At 41.5% G+C, this 21,256-nt stretch overlaps 1 long non-coding RNA gene across 1 annotated transcript; it reads right to left on the bottom strand.

Moving 5' to 3' along the window:
• Positions 1–5,336: 5,336 nt before the first annotated feature.
• Positions 5,337–17,344, bottom strand: LOC119493647. Its single transcript, XR_005208002.1, has 3 exons — positions 17,334–17,344; positions 16,776–16,777; positions 5,337–5,547 (listed from the first exon to the last, which is right to left on the bottom strand). It is a non-coding gene; the product is annotated as an uncharacterized LOC119493647 (long non-coding RNA).
• Between the last annotated feature and the right edge of the window lie 3,912 nt (positions 17,345–21,256).

Below are 21,256 nucleotides of genomic sequence, written 5' to 3'. Positions count from 1 at the left end.
TTCAGAAGAACTATTACTCTGGTGTCTTTCTCTTAGCTGATTCCCAGTGATGCATTTATGTGGGCTGTTCCCAGTTATTGGAGGCTAATGAGGAGGAGAAATGTGGTTTCTGCCCATCTCTCCTATCTGCCTGCCTGCCTGCCTGTCTCGGCTGCTCAGGGTTGTCACGGTGCTCTGAGCTCCTGATGTGGCGTATTAGGCAGGACAATCGTTATTAAGCACATTTCAGGCTCAATTACCACTCAAATGCACAGCCATCAAGGCTCCACCACGGGCTCCCAACAGATGGTTGCGGGTGTCAGATAGACAGGGCTGGGGATGTCTTCGTCAGACTAGGTGCTGTAGTGTAAAAAGAGGACCATATTGGCACCACAACAAGCTCATAGCAACGCTGTGCTGTTATCACTTTTTTTCTTATATTATTCATCTCATCATTCACCACAATAATAAGAAATATAACAAGTTATGAGACACGTCTTGAAATCAGTTATCATGTGTCTATCCTATTTGAATAACTACATCTTCTTTCATTGTGGAGTTTGCCAGATTCATTCTTTTTCACAATAGGCCTCTCACTATGCTACTATTTTTCATTTTCATGACTTTAGATACTTGTTTTGCTCACCCATTTTGGCCGTTTTGATAAGTGATGCTACGTGCTGTGCCGAGGCTTTGGAGCGTGTGTCGAGTGGTTCAGGAAGTTTTCTGTGAAGCGCGTATTGAGGCTTGTATCGTTGTTGACCAATGACGTCATTGAAGACATCCGAAGCCGAAATACAGTTGACAACTTATTATTCCTGAATAAAAACAAAGTATTTCCCATCTATCATTTTCCTTTAGTTACACAAGTACATACACAGCCCTCTGCCCGGTTAAATCACTGCCACATATCTGGAATATATCTGCCTGTTTTACACTATTTGACCAATAGGTGGTTTCGTGTGCACATGAGGCCCAGATGAAGCCTCTTGAAATGAACCCTTTTGCGAACCAATTTGCTGGAGAGCTTCTGCTACATGATGCTTTATCTCGCCATCACTAGTTTTGATATAGAGGGTGGCTGGGTGTTATCACAGGGAAGGGGCGCTACACACCGGTGACGTTTTTTTTTCATGTGATTAATTCGCATGTCAATATATTTTTTCAAACTGTTGTTTTTGACAGAATGCGAATATTACGTGGCAAAATAGCGGCGTACTTTTTTTTTTCGGAACAAGGTCGATTTTCTGAGCTTTCACACCGCGTATAAAGGCATCGACCAATCAGGATGTGCAGAACCGAGTTGCGCCTATATTTATGAAACAACAACATGCAGGCTCTATAGGCCGAACCAAGACGACAAACCTAATTACTCAGCGCAGCACAGACCACATCCACTCTTTCTGTTCTTACCTTTCACAATAAAAGGCCTAGATGTATAATAATCGCTTTTCGTGCCGTTTATTTGTAACGCCCCCGGTGTGTAAAGGCCTTAAGGCATGTGCTCATAGAAAACAGTCACAAGTATATTCAATAGATTTTTGTGGTCTGATATCACTTTTTTAAAATGAGTGCAAGTGCTATATGTTCTCTGTTCAAAATAACATAACAAATTCAGGGAAATAAGCAACGATGACCTCTGATTTGAAATTTAATTTCCTACTTATGCAAAAACTTTTTTTTTTCTTTCTTAACTTACTCTAATTCATGTTCACGGACTTCTCTGTAGTGAATTTTATGAGACTGTTATGTATTCGGGAGGGAGAAGAATCAACAATGACAAAACTGAGACATAACGTAAGATGTCATGTTTTCAAAATCAAGACCAGTGAACGAGTAGAGACTAGGTCTAGTGAAAGGTTGATATGTTTATAATGAAAAATATGAAATTGCTTTGTCATTTTTGGCTTGAGAACAGTGCACCGTCCTTTATCTTTGATAAATTGATAATACGAAGGGAGGGGTAGTATTTCCAAAACAGAGTGCAGTCTAGAAGACCTGGTTTTGAAAGTCATAAATTTCCAAGCCTGCCAAGGTAATCATTGAGTCATCAGTACTGATAAAGTGATATATTACTGAACATCTGTGCCATGGGAACATAACATTTTATGCAACCCTTCATTTTTATCAACTAAAATGCCTCACTTTTATACTTTTTATTCAACATTCCTTGCCACGTGTTAAATACTAAGTGGAAGAAATATACAGTACATCTTCATTTTTCCATTTGAAATTAATGTTCACAGAGTCACAAAGCATTATCTCTGTACTGGAGCTTCACTTAAGAGAGACTGTCAGTCCAAGGTAAAAGTCCAGCCAAGGCTTTGTGTGTTGTGCGGTTTAGAAAAGAGACATTACATAGCCCTCAGATAGTGACTCACACTCTGCTTTACAGACAGCCAAATACTATGAAGATAATCACGTTCAAAGATAAGCCAGTTGCAGTTTCCCCCAGTGCACGCAATGTTACTTAGTCACTTTAGCCTGTCAGGGAGAATTACCCATGGTAGAAGTGAAAATCTAAATCTGTAACTTAGGGCAACATTTAAAACCTCTCCACAGAGAGGACTTTGTTGTGTATCAGCGTCTGACTTGTGGGCCTCCAGCAAAAGGTTATCATATCTATGATTTAAATTTGATATACCTCAAGACCATAAGATCATGTTTAACTTTCATCTTTAAAGAAGTCTAGATCTAAATCTCGTCACAACCAAAACACAACCACAAAATGATGTCTCTACTTTGCATGTTGTTTGATTTAATTTTTAATAATCTCGGCAAGCTTGTAAAGTAGCTTCACAGCCTCCACACTGATTCAAAACATCTAATAAAATGTATCAAATATTTAATTTGTACACATCCATTCCAAAACACTTTCTTGTGATGCGGCAAATATGAAAATAACTCTGAGAGCTGCATGGTTTGGATGATTATGATAATGCTGATCTGCTAATGTCATTTTGACTCAGAGGCTGAGGGAGCTATCATAGTAAGTAACAGTCATCCCCGCAAATCAAATCAAGAGCTTTGGTTTGTCTCCAGAACAACCTAGAGATATAACAGCGACGATCTTTTGAACCGCAAATCACATTTGAAAGCTGTTCGCGTCTCCAATTTGCCGTGTTTTAGCTACTTATCAGAATATCTCCCGTGTGAAAGTGAGTGCGTCGGAGAAGCTACAGTTAGCCTATTTAACCACCCACCCGGGCCCGTACCACCCACCTTAGCATCTGAGTCACACTCTGCCTTCTCTTTTCAGATGGGCTGAGCAGGAGAATTAACAGCGCAGCACAGGACAGCTCAGCTCAGCGTATACGTGTGTGGGTGGAACAGCCTTATGGCTTCAGTCATTCAACCAACCACGAGGGCATCAAAGAGACACAAGCAGAGAGGGAGAGAGAGAGGGAGAGAGAAACAACAACTCAAAACGAGATGTCAAACAAAGAATATGAGAATATGAGGGGGAGGTGAGGATCCATAGACAGAAAGTGAAATAAAAAAGCCAAGAAGGAGCAGGACAGACAGGCCAGACACCAGAGGAGCGAGCATATAGAGAGGAGAATGCACCGCAAACAAAAGAAACATGACAAACACCCTCTTCTCTGCGTCCATACCCTGACACACAGGCAGCCACTGCTGAGAGCGGTAATATTACCTCCACCACAAACTCAACTCATATGCCCGAGAACTTCCTTCGGCAGGATTGCTGGCATGAGCGCCGGAGCTTTTGTTCTGCCAAATAACGTTAGGAGGTGGGCAGGCAGAAGAGACAGGGCCCGCTTCTGAGATGGCACAGATGCCGGCAAAGAATGTGTGAGACCAGTTAAACACAAGGAAGGGGATTGTACAGAAGTGACAGAAGTGACAGTTAAGCTTCCCGTGGTGGACACTAATGCTATTGAGATTCTGTCTCTTGTGCATATTTTAGAGATTTACAGTATGTCAGCAATGTTCCCAGTCAAGAGCAGGAATGTTTATTACTTGAATGACAATTAATTCATCATCCACTCATTATGGATCGCACAGGAGAGAGGTGATTAAAACTAAGACATAGTTTTCACAAGTTTTTGTGATCAAGCACTTCCCTGCCACGCTACATTTCAAGAGTTTATGACAGAATACTGATACATTGCCTCTCCACCCCTTTCCCGCCTGCATATTTGCCTCAAAAATGCATCTTTCTTGAATACATCAACTCCTTTCTCCTTTAGCTACAGCAGCCATAGCTCTGAAGAGCCATCCACCACTAAGCTCCTCTACGCATTGAGCCTCTCAATTCTCAAGAAATTGATCCTATCTTACTTTAAGTCAGGCCTTGACTAACTGTCAGCAAACACAGTCTCTTGCGTTCTTTCGTAGTATATATCCTTGTATTGTCTTGTTCGTTTCCAATGTCCTCCAGCACTAAACAGACGATAAGTCCTTTCAGCTAACTGTGAGACCAGTACTTCTCGATAGCTCCCCCTGATCCCATCAAGCAATCTTTGTTTTTAACTGCTGACGCTATAATGCTTCTGTCTGAGCAAAATGCGGATGATTCCTAAGCCACGGAAAGAATGCATGTTGTTCCATCCCCATGACTGGGTGAGCGTTGTGTGTGTTAATGTGATTAGTGAGACATTAACGCCTCCATGCTCAACCAGGCAGACGCAATAACAGGCTTGCTATAGAAGAACTCTCTCTCACTTTCATGCTCTCTTTCTCTTATTCTCAATGGAGGCTGCTACCAACCCTGTGGTTGTTTAAAAAAAAACAAAAAACAGTGAGGGGTTTCTCATCTCAATCTTTGTAAAGGAATAGTTAAACTCAAATGGAAAGATTATGTAATATTGATACGAGTCAAAACAGTGGGGAAGTTTAAATGTCCATATGGACATCATGTTAGCTAGTGCAGCCTCTCCTGTCAAAGAGCTACATGCATATTTACACCAGTATCAGCACATTTCTGTACTAACGTTGTTTAATTGTTCAATATTACAATGTGGGTATCACTCGGACCATGCAGACACCTATATTACATACAGTACAGTATATGTAACTGTAGTCCCAAAGAAAAAACTTCCACACATGGTGTTTTCTTGACCTTGAAATGTCCTTTAACTCTCGCTACGGTACATTTGTACCAGTGGGAATGGGGTAGGAAGTGAAATGTAATGTGATGGGAGTTTTATGCAGATGAGGCAGCCGATGCCACCTCTCCTTTGTTTGTATAAAATCAGTGCAAGGAGGCAATAGACTAGACCGGCATCGCCAAGGCCATGCTCCATTTTGGTGGAAAGAAATGCGCCGTTACATATGGAGAGAAGGGGAAATTGCAGAGAAGCTGTTGTGTAGCGTGTTAACAAATGAGATTTAAGGCACATAAGATACGTGAATGTTCACTGTCAGTGTGGTAAATCGCTAAATGATGTTGTGACAGCTACTACTGATGGATAAGTTAGCTTAGCTAGCTTGAGTGGGAGGCTGCTGCTTTACAGTCATACAGTATAGCATCATCAGTGTCATCTCGAACTAAATGTCAGCCTACAGATCAAACCGTTGGCTATTAACAGGTTGATTATTTACAGACTGCATTGAGCCTGACAATACCTGGTGATTCAATCAAATATGAAGTATTATAGATGTCCATATAAGCAATATCCGGCCACAGTGTTGGGTCATTCATCCACTTGGATGGTGGAAGACTGAAGGGGCATGACGGCGATCAACCTTAATTTATTAACGTATTGCTAAGGCTCAGGTTCAGGCAAGGTCACAAAATAGTTATTAGACATGTCTCTTTGTTCAACAATAAATAAATGCATACAAACTTGTCAAAAATACAATCCAAACACACAATTGCGATGACATCTATGGGATCTTCTGTTTTATATCTCCAATAAGAGGGATAGAAAACAGGGATGGCCTGGGTGAAAACAAGGGGTGGCCTTGGCGATGATGCGATGACGGTCTGCTCTATAATAAGTCCTGTGCTTTTTAAGATACACGCAATGCTTGATTTAAGTTGCTGGTGCACTTTCACATGAACAAGTTTTTTAATTTTTGTCACTTAAAGTTTTTAGAATCAATAGTTAAATTGATGGACCAGTGAAAATGCATCCTTGTCACTGCTGCTTTTCCCCCCCACTAATAAACACTAATCAACGTGTTGGTGATGAACAGAATTCTGACGACAAAAAATTAAAATATGCAATATTCTTGTGATATCTGTGAGGAGGAAATTTATTATTAATTTTATCACGTATAAATAGTTCCTGGGCCATCAGAAAGGAACTACTGCCCAGGAACCAAAACTTGAACTAGATTCCTGTGGTCAAAAATCACGATCCTGAGTTGCCAACAGGGTGGCGTGATTTCACGGTTCTTGTGACCAAAAGACAATTTGTAAATAAAACTGATGATAGTATAGGTTTGCAGTTGTCTCGTAAAGGTTCAGTGTTTAGATCTGGCGGTATCCAGCGGTGAGGTGAGGAGATTGCAACCAACTGAAGCCTCTCCCGTGTGCCAAGTGTGTTAGAGAGCTACGGTGGCCAACATGAAAACGGGAATGACCCTCTCTAGAGCCAGTTGTTTTAAGAGTAGGTAGCTCTTTTGGAGCGGAGCCAGTGCTTAGAGTGTGTGTGTGTGTATGTGGGAAGTGAGTGGTGAAACAAGAGAGAGGGAGTGGCGGCGACGGGAGCGAGTAACGTTATTGACTCCGGCCCAGCCAGGAAAAGTTAACAGTGTTTGGTTTGTCCGTTCTGGGCTACTGTAGAAACATGGCAGACTCCGTGGAGAGGACGCGTTCCCCATGTAGATATAAACGGCTCATTCTAAGGTTACAAAAACACAGCGATACACTAAAGAAAACATACTTATAATATTATATTCCATTTCTGCCAATAGATCCCCCTAATTGTTACACACTGGTCCTTTATTTCTATTGCAAATGTATTGTCCTGTATCATGCATTATGTTTCTGCTAATATGCACCACACATACAGAATAGAGCTGCACATGTACAGTACAGATGTGTCACTGGCTGCAATGGAAGCTCCCAATCGAATAGGGGGAAATGATTAGGTAGTGAGTGTTCACACATTACTCAATGTGATCACATGACCTTTCCTCAGTGTCCCCGTCTACACTCCTACACAGGGTTATCTAACTACAGCTGGGCGCTACTTTAGCCTAGCAATGGCAACAACCAAGTGCAATGTGCTTGGCCCAAAATATAAGGTCAAAATAATGCAGCTGGAAATGTGAAATTGATGCAAACAGAAGAGGATATTAAGTTAATTTCACTTCAACGGACATTATTTTGTTCACACTGTTTATCAAAGTGTCACTGAAATATGGTTCCAGTGATGTTTCATGATCTTGCACTCATTGTTTTATACTGTACAGGATGTAAGACAAAGCGCAGTGCAGAAGTGTACATGTATGAGAGTGAGAAAGGCAGAGTGATGACTGTGCTGGAATAAAGGAGATCCATCTTGAACCCACTTCCTCAGAAGAACACTCTTGGCTTTCACTTCGCTCCTCTGAGGACTGTATACTCAGAGCCCCCTATCCTCCCACCCGTCCATATCCACCTTCCTGCCTTCCTTTTTCCTACTCTCTCTTTTCCCCTCTCTTCCTTTTCCAGCCCCCTCAACCCCCCTCAGCTACTGTAGCTACCAAAAATCCTCTTCATCATCACACAGCACAGAGAAACAGATAAAGAAAAGTGGAGAGGAGGAGGTTGGCCAGCACACTGAAGGAGGTTCAGATTGAGAGGAAACGGGAAGGAGGTCTTCTGGGGCTGAATGGGGGGAGTAGAGTGAGAGTGAATGAGGGAGAAAAAGTAATATTAAGGGGAGTGGTAGAGAGTGGGTCTTAATATGCGCACTCAGAGGGTCACTGTGTAGGCAGCAGTGTGTTGTTTGTTTTATCAGTGCCCCACTGGCGCTATGGGATGGGGTTTGAGTGAAGGCCAGTGGCCACAGCTTGCCATGGAGGGTCCGTTGATGAATGTTCAGAGGCAATCTAGGACACTGCAGCAGAAACCCCATCAATTCAGTAGCCGTATCACAGCACGACTGGGAGGAACTGTACTGTGGAATGTGTCTTCGTATATGTGCGCAAATGTGTGTACCTACAAATTCCATTGTGTTTAAGAAAGTTTGTGTGTATGTGTGTTTTGAACTCATATGGTGGGGGGGAAGGGTTAAAGGATTACAGCTGTCTCTTGGCTGTGGGAAGGAGCTGAGCAATGCTTCCCATTGGTCATTCCCATGAACCCTTGCTCTTTAAGGGGCACGGTGGGAGGCAACAGTGAGGACAGAAGAGTGTATCACCACTGGCTGGACCGTACACAACCAAACTGCCAGCCCAACCTTGAGAAAAACATCTTTTGTGTGTGTTTTTGACACACAAATTACTGATGGCATTGATTGCGGCATGCATTTTTATGCAAACTTACTAAAACAATACACAAAAAAAGTCTTGAATATGCCCCATACTTGTTTTTATTCCCACTCTTCTCCAACTAAGGCTTATCCTTGGCCTGAGCCCAAGACTCAACTCATCCCTGCCACAACACCAACCACTTATCAACAGGTTTTTCTAGATGTGAGGTCTGCCAGGCTCTCTCTGCGGAGGGCACGATTAGGATGTGAGGGGTGGGCATTACGCCTCAAACACCAGCCAGAAAAAAAAGACCCACACGGTGATAAGGGCAAAGAATCCCTTGCACGTCATGCATTTTACAAGCTTGTCATGGTTTTACTCCCGTCCCCTGCAGCAGAGCACATTTACTGTGAAGGAAACGGCACAAATAATCACGTTGCCCTAGCTAACTGTATCAAAATGTTGTTTTGGGGAGCTTCAAGAGACGGCTAAACTTCTTCTCAGTCCCTCACTGTCACAGATATAGAAAGGATGACTTCACAGAGCTTTTTCCTGAAGGAGAAATATCTTGGCTGAACGTTTCTCTCCCTGGCACTAGCTAGCTGGATGTCTCAGTTAAAGAGTATAGCCCGTGGAAAATGTTTCTGTAATTTATTTGATCACATTAAAATTGGGAACAGATTTGTTTGCTGTGACAATGTTTGTTGAGTTAGGGGCAGCCAGACTGTCTCCCACAGTGGCCTGTTGGATGTGTGTGAAGCTACAGACGAGATGTCTGTAGGCCTGTGCAAACACCGTACTTTACCTTAACCAGCGCTGTCAAGGAATCTGTTCGTATGGGCTTAAGAAAACATCACACATGCGGAATTTTCCTACCTCACCATTAACTATTATACGTTTCAACCTAGAATCCAATTATGATTATTAGTGCCTTTTTTTGATGCGTAGAGCAATCATGACCACAAAATGTCCCATTCCTCCTGTAGCCTCCCAAAATATTCCACTGTTTTGAATATATGGTTAATGGGATGATCAAAGGGCTCTTTGACCCGTGAGCCAAAATATCCCCCTATCACCTCACAAGTGGTTGACCAGCACAAGCTATCAATCTTCAAATGCATTTCCTGTTTCTGGACAGCTGATGCGTTGTCAGTAGAGGAAACTGTAACTTAAATGTATTATTGCATTAGTAGGATCCATGCTTTCTGCTTGATCCCACTATGCCAGTTAGTATGAATGGTAGCCTCTCATTTAATGTGTTATTTCTTGGTATTTTTGAATTCACACCCAACCCTCCCACTTCAGAGACTGTTCGAAAAACCCATGACACATTGTCTGCTGTCCAAAGAAACACAGGAGACTAAAATGAGCAACGGCATTTTAACATTCTCACATTCCTTACATATCTTTCACATAAAGGTCATTAACGAATTGAAGTTAAAATAATCTCACAACGACACACACATCAGTGCGCAGTCTTGATTTAAAAAAGGGGATTAGTAGGTGGGCGCTGTGACAAACTTTACATATAAGAAAATGCTATATAGTCAACATCCACCTTGAGTTGGTAGTAATGTCCCATGTTGTAAATAATGAGGTGACATCACATCAGATGTAATTATTTAGTTTTATTTAAAAAGTCACACACTCAAGACCACAGGCCTCATTTAGTTTAACAAACTGAAGTGTAAATTAGTTTATTTCAGAAAGAGACCTTGGTGGCTTTCATTTAGTGATTTCAAAGACTCAGAGCAAGTTTCAGTATAATTACCACACAGCCAGAGACATTTCACTCTGTTGTGTTTGTTCAAATGCCATCTGAGGAGGATAAGTGGTTTCAATTAATTTGAGAGGACTGGACATTGGACTGAAACTTTAATCATTAAAGAAGTATTTCACCGCTGGAAAAATGGTCTTTTCATAAATCTGGGCTGTCTGTGCAGTAGAAACAAAGGTGCAGATCTTTTTAAAATAAGTGCTACATGACCAGAGAAAACAGAGGAAAGGGTTGTGGTAAGGGCTGTCAATCGGTTAAAATATTTAAAGCTGCAGTAAGCAGTATATTTTTTGGCATCATTGGGCAAAAATTCCATAATAACCTTTCAGCATATTGTAATTCAAGTGTTCCGAGAGATAACTAGACTTCTGCACCTCCTCATGGCTCTGTTTTACAGGCTTTAAAAAATCTAGCCCGTGACGGTAGACTTTGACCAATCACAGGTAATTTCATTGAGAGAGCGTTCCTATTGGCTATGCTCCGGTCATGTGACCGGAACTTGGCGTTCCTTCAACAGATTTTACAATAGTGGCCGCGTCACAACCTTTCTCATTTTACAGCTAAACCGCACTACAAGATGATTCTGACAACATTTGAGGCGAGAAATAGGCATTAACGTAACATAATATTGATTCATATTTGATCAGCGCTGCCTAGTTTGACCGTTTGGTTGGAGTTCATGAGTGATTGACAGCCGGCTCTCATAGACAGCAGATGGACAGCAGACCTCAGATCAGCTCTTGGTGCTTGATTTTTTTCAGGTTACTTGTTTCATGCACTACTTTCACAATATAGCGACCGTTTTAAAAATATTTTTTTTAGGGGTGTAACGATTCACTCAGCTCACGATAAGATACAATATACAATATTGGGTTCACAATCTCAATACGATACGTTATTATAACAATAATTTGAACAAAACTTGAATGATAAAAATGTATGACTAAAAAAGTAGCCTCTTATTCAAAAGACATAAATTGCAAAACAATGCTGTTGTTTGCCCTATAGTTCCATTTTTATGGTATCAGTCCTTCCTCCTGTCCTCTGTCCTCCTGTCGTCTGTCCTCCATCAGTCAGTAACAGTCGTTCCTCCTGTCCTCTGCTGATGTCACTCACTGCTGCAGGTGATGTTAGGGCTGGTAGAGAGGAGGAGCTGCTTTGTCTCAGCCAGCTGATCACAAACTAACCTAAACAGTTAGACTACACAGCCTACTGCCAGCTTTAGTTTCAGTCTTGTGTAGCAGAGGGTTGCCCTGCTCCTATACTTTATGAAGAAAGTAAATAATAATCATAATAATAATAAATGAATAACACAGAGGCTCCGTAGTCAATAACATCAGACCAGATTTTACTGCGCATGTGTTGTACCCCATAGATATGACGCGTACTTGGCCTCCTTCCATAGGCTTTGCGGAGCAGCAGGAAGAGGCTGCAGCTTTAGACCCGGAGCCCGTATGTACTTAGTACCTATCATGCCCTGATATCGCGATTCAGTTTTTCATCTTGACGATGCATATCGGGGATGTCTGGGTGCTGGCTAAAGGGAGGGAAGTTAAACATTGTTCATTTACATATACTACACACATTGTAAAATGGTTGAAAATATGTAGTTCCCTTCAACAACTCTGTGTTACAGATTTATGATCTCATTATTATAATAAATTAAACCTCTATCCCACTGCAGTCAACGGTAAAATAAACATCATCATAGTATTCTGAACAATTTAATGTTTCACCATCAAACATCTTGGTGAGTAAACATGCATTACAAACCACACAGGGAAATTTAACATTTAACTGAAAGACATTTGGAGGTAGGAAGGTGGAGAGAAAGGTCCTTGCACATGTAAATTGTTGGGTGGGCAGGAGGAAAGTCTAGAATAGATAGTCTATTGAAGATCAGGCTCAGAGACCATGGACCTCAATGTCACTGCCAGTCTCATGCAGACGCCAGAGGAATATTATGGCTCTGGCGGAAATTAATTGTGGGCACAGAGGGTTCCTCTTGTAGCGCAAGACAACACTGGTGTCAGAGAGGGAATAAGGGCTGCTGCCTCTGGGCACGGGCCCATGCCAAGTAAACATTAGGCACAACCCGCCAAAGGAATATTTTGTAAGATGTCTTTGAGGCCTCACCTAGAGGCTCTTTGATTCTTATTCAAAAAGGAAAATAAAGACTTCTTGATAGTTTCAGCGCTGGAGCTGCAGAGACAAGAATTGGACCTGACAAGAAAAACACTCATAAAAATGAATGAGGCCCTAAAAGGCTTTGAAATGAAGCCTCTGTACGTTGAACTGTGGATTATGAAATGGAAAAAACAAAACTGAATTCTTTATTTCAGCAGCTCGCCAGTGAAAAAAAGCCTGCGGGAAAGTCATTACTTTTCTACAATTACACGTAAAGGTTAAACTGTCATCTTTGTTATCAAAATGTCGACCCGCTGTTAAGATAGTAGGACGTCCACATTTCTAAAGCTTTCACCTTTTGCCGAGACATCAAACTCTTAACGGCAAGAGTGTACGTCCCTACTTGCTGATAAGGGGATAACAGCGGCTCTCTGTGAGTATAAAGCAAGGTCTCTGGGTGGTTGAGTGGCCTAAGGGCCTGTGTAGAGAAGCTACTTCACATTGACCACCACAGTAATGGACTAGCAGAGCAGATATCATTATCATTATCTGTCATTAGTGATACAAGTGTCAGTCACTAAAAAAGACCATATTTGGACATGGGCATTGGTCAGTGTTTGGTCTATATATATATGTAAGTCAGACGATCTATCCATTCAAAGTGCACTCACTACTAAATACTTAAATAGATACCAGTCAGACAATCGCAAATCTCTGCTAGCTCCAGAACTGAATGTGAAAATGTGGTGTTTCTGTGCTCTCGGTGCATTGTCTCAATCAAATCTGATATTTCCAATTATCGAGATCAACACTGCTTAGACTATGCCATATGTGTATGTGATTCTTTGACATACGATATCTGGAATGTCACCTTTTGTTTCTCACCTTCAGTACGACCACTGGGAGAGAGCACGTAAAGGCGCCAAATTGTCACCTTTTTTCTCAAGCTGGGGCCTTTGCCATCGCTGAATTTTATTAATCATCAGATGCAAGGGATCTGTAGTGCGTACGGCTTTGATCATCCTTGGGCTTTAATGCTATTGCTGTTAAAATCACTAGAAGACAGGCAGAAATATAAAGTAGATTCTATACGTCAATAGAGGAGCAGGCTTTCCGTAATTTTCAACAAAGTGTGTTCTAAATGTGTCACAAATCTGATGACATTAGGCTCAACTTGACAATATTTATTAAAGACTTTAAATGTCTTTGACTGTCAACACCCGTGATGTGTTTTGAGTTTGATCCTCTTGACCATCCCCAGGCCCAAATATGAACATTTTTGGGGGGGTATTTTATGATTTTATTGGATAGAAGGCAGTAGATAAATGACCAGAAATGAGAAAGAGAGAAAATGAAAGGGAATGAGATGCAACAAAGGTCCCAGTTCAGACGTAAACCAGGGACCTGTAGTCCATGGTCGGCACCTTACCCGCTAGGCCACCAGGGAGTTCCAAAGATGAAGAATTATGCAGTTGAAATTGTGTTCTCTTTTTGTGCATACATTGGTGCGTGTGAGCTACAAATGTAAGTAATGTATTACAGATGCAGATGTGTGTCATTTCAGATTTTATTGATCTATCCTGATCATGATGTCATGAATTGAATTGAATTGAATTTATGTTATAACAAAACATAAATTTATCCCAGAAACGGCAGTTTAACATTGATGTACACCACATAGGAACATTTCTCATCAGTTAATAAACTCGTGACAACACCGGTGTTACCGATTTACACTAGACATTTTACAAGAAAAGATGACGTTCATATGTAAAATACTTACTTTGGTTTTTAACGTTGGATGGCTGCGTGTCTGGCCTCCCTGGTCGAACTTTCGCTGCAAGACTGCAGGTGTCCACACTTTGTCGCTGGGTCACGCACACTGGCTGTGACTGCTCCGTCCTTTGTACGGCGATTGTCTCATTAACATTATGGTTCTCTTATAGCATTGAAATACAAAATATTATAGTATATATATATATATATATATACTATAAATATTTTTGCTTTGACACCAAATCTTCCGCCATCGTCTTGTCTGTCAACTCTCTCTTGTCCCGTGTGTGGGAAATCTGACTCCTGCTATTCTGTGCTGAGACTCCATATGGAGCAGACACTCTCAGTTTGTGGCGTCCATCGTCCGACTATGTATTGATAACACGGCGCTGATAAGCGAAATTAACTAAATGGGTTTTATTTCAATAAAAAAAGCAAAACAACGAAGGGCAAGTTTTGTAATCGTTGTATGCCCTGACACCATATAACAACGGTAACACTCTCTACCGGGGAAAGCCTAGTCCACACAAGTGAGGTGCTGACTGAGCCCGGCTGGTCGCTGTCACTTCAGGACCACCATGATCAAAGGATATAAATGGAATTATTAAGTCCAACTCTGCTTAAATTTGCAGGTGTATTTAGATTTTTGTCGTTTTGGGGCATTTGCTGAAATTACTGATGCTGTCATGCTTCTTGGGAGGACAGTCTGGAAACTTGAGCAGGACTTTAGTGCCAGGACTTTGACTTACTTGGCCCCAGCTCTGTTTGTAAAATTCTGAACAAATGAGGGTATGGCAGATTCAGTCTCCAGGCTATAAGACATCTAAAAAATGTTAAAATATACTTGATTAAGTAAAAGTAAATAATAACTATGAAGTGGAAGAGCAGACTGACTGTTTGCCCTCTGTTATTTATTCTATATTCTAAAGGCTTACTAATAATGAGTTTTTATTGATGATATTATAATGTGAATCTTAATTCCATTAAACTTTGACTTTGGAAAGTATATGGATGTTTGCTAGTGTGTGTAATCTTCTCTTTTTTTCTCTTTCTCTTCTCTTTCCCTTTTTAATAATTTATTCTCTTTTTAAAATTGATTAAGGTATGCATTGGAGAGTGCCCTGATCAAGCCCCACCAAGTTTTTTTTTGCACCTCTCCATCACATTTGTTGTTGTTTATGTAATCTCGACTTGTACCTTTTTTTTATACGTGTAAACAAAGAAAATCAAATCAAGGGTAAACGCTGGTGAAGGAGAACATTTGGAAAACATAGCTAAAAATTTTTTGAATTCCCACAAAATCTAACAATCACCTGCTAATCCAAACTTCTACAATGCTTACTTTGTGCTGCTCATCTTACCCCCATAACGAGTTTAATTTCACACATCCTCAGCATTACCGCTCCTCTGAGCCACACCTGCACTACTTACAGACCGGCGGTGCTGATTAAAAAACAACTGACATCAGCAGTGGAAAAATGAACAAACGCCTCGTGTCACACTTCCGACCCCAGGGTGAAGGAGTGCAAATGAACGAGTGATCAGTTAGCTCACTATCCAATCATCTGTGTAATGTAACTTCCCCTGTCTGCGCTCACCTGTGTCAGCAGCAAAGGCCTGTTCAAAATGTCTGGCAGTGACGGCTCTTACCAACTACTCTCTCTCCTACACCGCCTCATTTTCCCTTTGCCCCCCCCCCCCCCCCCCCCCCCCCCCCCCCCCCCCCCCCCCCCCCTCCACCTCTTTCTCTGTTCCCCCATTACCCATTTTATGCCGTTGTGCCCTATGTGACAGATCGTACAGAGTGAGCCCCGCTGGTGCTTTTGACACTTAATAAAACATATCAGTTAAACCAATTACAGTGAACAAGGTGAAGGATTTGTTTTTTAATTGTTATTGCATCAATTTTTAGATTGGATTTTTTTTGTTCAAGTCCTCAAACTGTGACTTGTAGGCACTGCTGAAGACAAGTGCAAACAATACCACACAGAAAACAATTCATCATACCCCCATACAAATATGTTATGCTCACGTTCGAACACATATTTGGACGCTTTACACTAATTCTTGAGATCAAGATTTGGGGAGGTAAATAAAATAAATTGGAATATAATTTTTTTTTTTAAAGTGGAAATAAAAGGAGTATGAAATGCAATGAAACTGTGTGTATAGAGCTGGTCATGCTGGTCTAAAATCATCTCACAAACTTGCCAAGCTACTCATGCATATTCATGAAACTCTTAAGAAAATACAGATGTTAACTTAGAGAGTTGAAATCATCCTGACCAGAGTCCTTTACCAGAAATTACCAGCAGCCTCTGCTCATATGAAAAAACTACAGCGTCAAAGACTACTCTGATATTGGACAATTATGCTTAACCTCAGATAATGTTCAGTTACGATGATTTTAATGTTCGCTACCAAGCTTCTTCGATTGCCTTGATTTTATACAGTGTATGTGCCCGGCAGGAATGGCTAAGGTTATGCAAATAAAACTACTTGTCTAAGGTTGGTGAAAGATCATGGTTAAATGTCAGAGAAACTAAACTTGACCGCCCTGACCTTCACACCCGTCCTTATTGCTGCGATATATGAATATTACAGGATTTCCTGCATTTGCACTGAAAGTTTCCAGTGAACATAAGCACTACTCTACTGCAAAATAAACAGAAACAAAATTAGAGCAAATAAATTGTGTGCAAATGATTTCAATGGCTCCTTCATATCCCTAAAATCTGTAGCACACCACTCTATCATTTAAGTTACCAGTAATAACACTAATTCAGTAAGACTAATGATGTACAGTGAGTGAAGACATTTTACTTTTCAACTCATTCTGTGATTCCCTCAAATAGTGAATCTCCTGAGACACAGTAAAGTAAAAAAAGAGACACCTTTCTGAAGTTAAAGCTACATTATTTCCAGTACATCTCCTTTGAGCTTACAATCTTGTACTCTGTACAATGCATTATTTTGGCTGCTGGCTCAAACACAAGCGTTTCTGCTTTGTTAAAGCAGAACTTGCACGGTGAGTGATAGATCTGACATATTAGGTTTCATCTACATTGATTAATTGACAGTGAACTTGCTAACAATTCAACCTGTTCCCGTGGTTACCACCTGGCGCAATGTAGCCGCCTTTCATGCCCCCAAGGACATGCACAGGTGGCATTTGGCTCTGAACCTTTTTCCCAAAAATTAATGACATCAGTAGAAGTCTTTCAACTCCTCAGCTGATAATTCTGCCGTCAGTGCAACAACACTGTCACACTACTGTGAAGGAATGCTTTCAATTCACAGTTACAAGTCATTCAACACATTGAACAGAGGATTTTAAATTAATTCAGTCCACAAATCTCTACGTCCCCCTGGATACCACTGGCATTCAGTAATGAGTCACCTCATCATAATCAACTCCAAACTAAATGGCTTCAATTAAATAATAAATTACTCCATGGGCATTAATTAGATGTAGGTGATTTGTTTCATTAATGCAGTATGTTTGTACTGATACCCTGAATGTTGTTGCAATGGGCCCTTGGGATTTTGTTTGTAGAGGATTGAACACAGTTGCAGAATTCTGCCACAGTATTGAAAGAGAGAGGACGATTTGACAACATTTTTGAGAGGACAGAGGAAACTGTGGGTGAACAACGCAAATTTAGACACATTACAAATGAGTTTGGGGAACATAGGTATCTGATTGTTGCACTGCTTGACTATCAGCTATTGTAGCATCATATGCAGTACCTCCCTGATACAGTTATAAGCCCAGATGAAACCTATTGGGAGCTCTTTAACTTGCCAAAGCTCAGAACGGTACTGAACGTGATGTACAACGCATATTGTTTGCAAGGGGGCAAGCCCATAGACTGTATATAAGAAGTGACGTAGTCACCGTGACGTCACCCAATGGTTTGTGGACTGCTGTTTTGAAGCCTTGAGTTGGTTTTTGGTAGTCGGCATCTTGTTTGTGTTACAATTAACTTTCATAAACTGAAAACACACTGTGAAAGGGTTAAAGTTGTAAGACAAAAACACAGACAACTCCCAGACTGGACAACACCGTGGTAGCGACCTGTCACTCACAAGGTAGCCACGCCCTAAAGCATCCCCTGCTTTATGGTCTATTTGACTCTAAATGGGACCATAATTTACTAAATGAACATCATGCTGTATTGAAGCAGACTTGAAACTAGCGATTGAGACCATAGACTCATGTTTACAATGTTTACTGAGGTAATAAATCAAGTGAGAAGTAGGGTCATTTTCTCATAGACTTCTAACAATCATACTTCTTTTTGCAACCAGAGGAGTCGCCCCCTGCTGGCTATTAGAAAGAATGCAAATTTAAGGCACTTCAGCATTGGCTTCACTTTTCAGACCCGGAGGTTGCCGCCTGGGAAAGCCGTAGCGAACCTTATTACCTTTCTGAGAGCCACAGGACCTTCTCCCATGACTCCATGTCTTCACCTGCTTCAAATGATACAAGCTACCATGGCCTCAGTACAGCAAACCGTCTCGGTCATCTAAATGTACAACAGAAACAAAACAGGAAAAGAACAGACAGCATCAGTCACATCATCAATGCCCCAAAATGACATATGTTCATGTTAAAGTGACAAAGCTCTCTCGTGGGCTGTTCTAATTATGACATGAGTAAAGCAGGATGTCAGGTGATTGTATTATAGAGCCACAAAGTCCATGTCATGGCTCTATAATAAGACCTGGATACAGCGTCGCCCCTCAGCCTGCTTCCAATTCTTTCCACTACTGCGCTTTTTCAGTGGGACGCATATCCTGGAAGTAAACCTGAAAGCTAGAGAACTTTTATGGCGTATGCGCCAGGCAAGCAATTCTAATTGGACTGAATAGGCGCCATCTTGGGGTCTGGTATCCAGTTCTTATTATAGATCCATGGTCCATGTAGGGAGGAGGTCGGGGTGGATAGATGGGTCAGCAAAACATTGAGCTTTAAAACGATAGACTGCAGTTTGTTTCCCATTTCCAACCACGAGTCAACGACTTAACTTGACCAAGTGTTTATTATTGTAACCATGGTGACGATGCTCCCCTAACCTTAACGAAGAAGTCATTTTAACCCTTACCATGACGTTTCACTAACCTTAACAAAGTACTTAACCAAGTTGTTTTGTTGTAAACAAAGCTCAGCTGTGTTGTAATTTTGCAATAGTGAGTGGTTTCCAAGGACAGTTTTTACTCGTTTTAAATATTGGATGTCTGCTGACAGTTAAGTCCTTTGGGATTATACTTATGGTATCATATTGACATTGCATCAATTGATTGTTATCAATTGAAATGTGATGATGATGTGCGGAGCAATATATCTGACCCTGCAACATGTCAGCGTGAAGTAGAAAGTCGTTTAGGAAGGAAATGAATAACTTAGTAACACGGTTGTTTTGATGAATATCTTTCATATCATGGTGGTAGCACAGCGTGTGTTTTCTACAAAGTAAGTGGTAATATGGCGCTGACTCAGGTTTGCACCCGCTTTCTCCCTCAGCTGTGTTCCGCTCCAGTGAGCAACAGTCACCCAAGTGATTCTGACTCGGCTTGACCCGGGACAATATTCTCTCACCGGGTCCAGTTCCACCTCACTGGGTGCATTTCGCCACTTATGCACTTAACAGTAGCGTGCTGTCTCTTCCCCCCTCTTCATCCTCTCTCTGTGTCGATCTCGCAGTTTGTCTCAACAATTTCTTTTTGCACACTCCTCCCATCACTCACCCTTTCTGCTTTCTCTTTTTTTACTGTCTGTTACTCCAACTCTCTGTCGATTTGTGCTCATAAATTCTTTACTCGGCTCCCTAGTCATAATTTAATAATCAGAAGTAAGAAGCAGAAGAACGTTCTCCTGCTCCGTTATTTTGTCTTTTTGAGATTTGCACAGTCATTTTGTGTCCAATCAGATTATTAGAGGTATTTGAACATCACTAAAGGGAGATTCGTATTATTTCACGTTTGAAATGTGATATACGAAGTCTGTCAGAAGCAATAAACAGTGAGGAAACTGAGAAATGAAGTTATACAGTCCGCCTGACAGCTGACGTAAAACAAAGCTTAAGTATCACAGCAGCACACACACATTAACAGACCACCTTGACCTGATAAAGATACATCAACAGCTCTAACCCTCGCGGCTCAGGTAAGGACCACAGTGGCAAAGTCATTGTTATATCTCCTTTCTTAATGGCGTTAATATTTGTGTGGGCCATAAATAATGCTAACAAATAACCACATAAAAAGAATTAATGAAAAGCAAACAGAAGTGGAGCAGAGAGATGCATGGTTATACAGAGTAGCGACAAATTACCCTGGGGGGAGGGTGGTGGGATGAGGGGGCTTCAGTACAGTCATTACTCTGTACAGCGAGCACGGTCTGGCTAACACCTGTGTTTCCCTCCGATCTGCCTCACCCTAATTAGCCCACACACACCCTGGGGATCCTCCGACACACAAGACCTGGGCTGGGGGGTGTGGAGGGGAGGGTTAGACAGGGGGGAAAGCGGGGAGGGCATACAAAAGTTTAAGGTAGAGGAACAAATACCAAGCGTAGGGAGAGAGGATGCACTCTTCTGCTGATATCTGATTACAGAATATTATTATTATGAGAAGGAGAGAGGTGGTGGCGGCGCAGGCAGAAGCTACCTGACATCTGCTGACAGCGGTGAGAACTCGAGGACGAGAGGTGGAGGAGTCACGCTCCCCTCTCAGTTTCATTTGCACTCACCCCATGGTTCAGAAGTGTGGAATGAAATGTTTGCTAATTTCAAATGTCACTTTTTTTTCCTTGTTAAGAACACCTGAAACTCCTGCCCATCCTCCCACTCCCAGTGATAATAGAATTCCTCGCCGTCGTTCCTGACTTCCGCAGCTCGACGGTCCATCTCGTTCACCGAGAGGTGTCTTGCCGATAACCTCATGCTGTAACACATCTAATAACTTTGTACCTCAGTGATTAGCACTGTTTTTTTTCTCTCCTGTCAGATAGGTTTCCGTCTGTGTGTGCGTCTTCACACTTTCCTTCGACAAGTTTACTTGGTTCAATCCCTAAATATTGTGATAAGCACAATTTTTGACGAGATTTTCTTTTCCATTTGTGGATTTCTGGACATTTCCCTTATCTTTATCCTCTTCTCCAGGGTTTTTCACTGGTGGGGAGCCAATAAATGAAAGAAAAATGATCAATGCGATCAGGTTACA

The sequence above is a fragment of the Sebastes umbrosus genome, chromosome 8, assembly GCF_015220745.1.
Source record: "Sebastes umbrosus isolate fSebUmb1 chromosome 8, fSebUmb1.pri, whole genome shotgun sequence".
Classification (NCBI taxonomy): Eukaryota; Metazoa; Chordata; class Actinopteri; order Perciformes; family Sebastidae; genus Sebastes; species Sebastes umbrosus.
The sequence above is the reverse complement of the archived record's forward strand: the minus strand, read 5'-3'. Positions and strand labels throughout refer to the sequence as shown.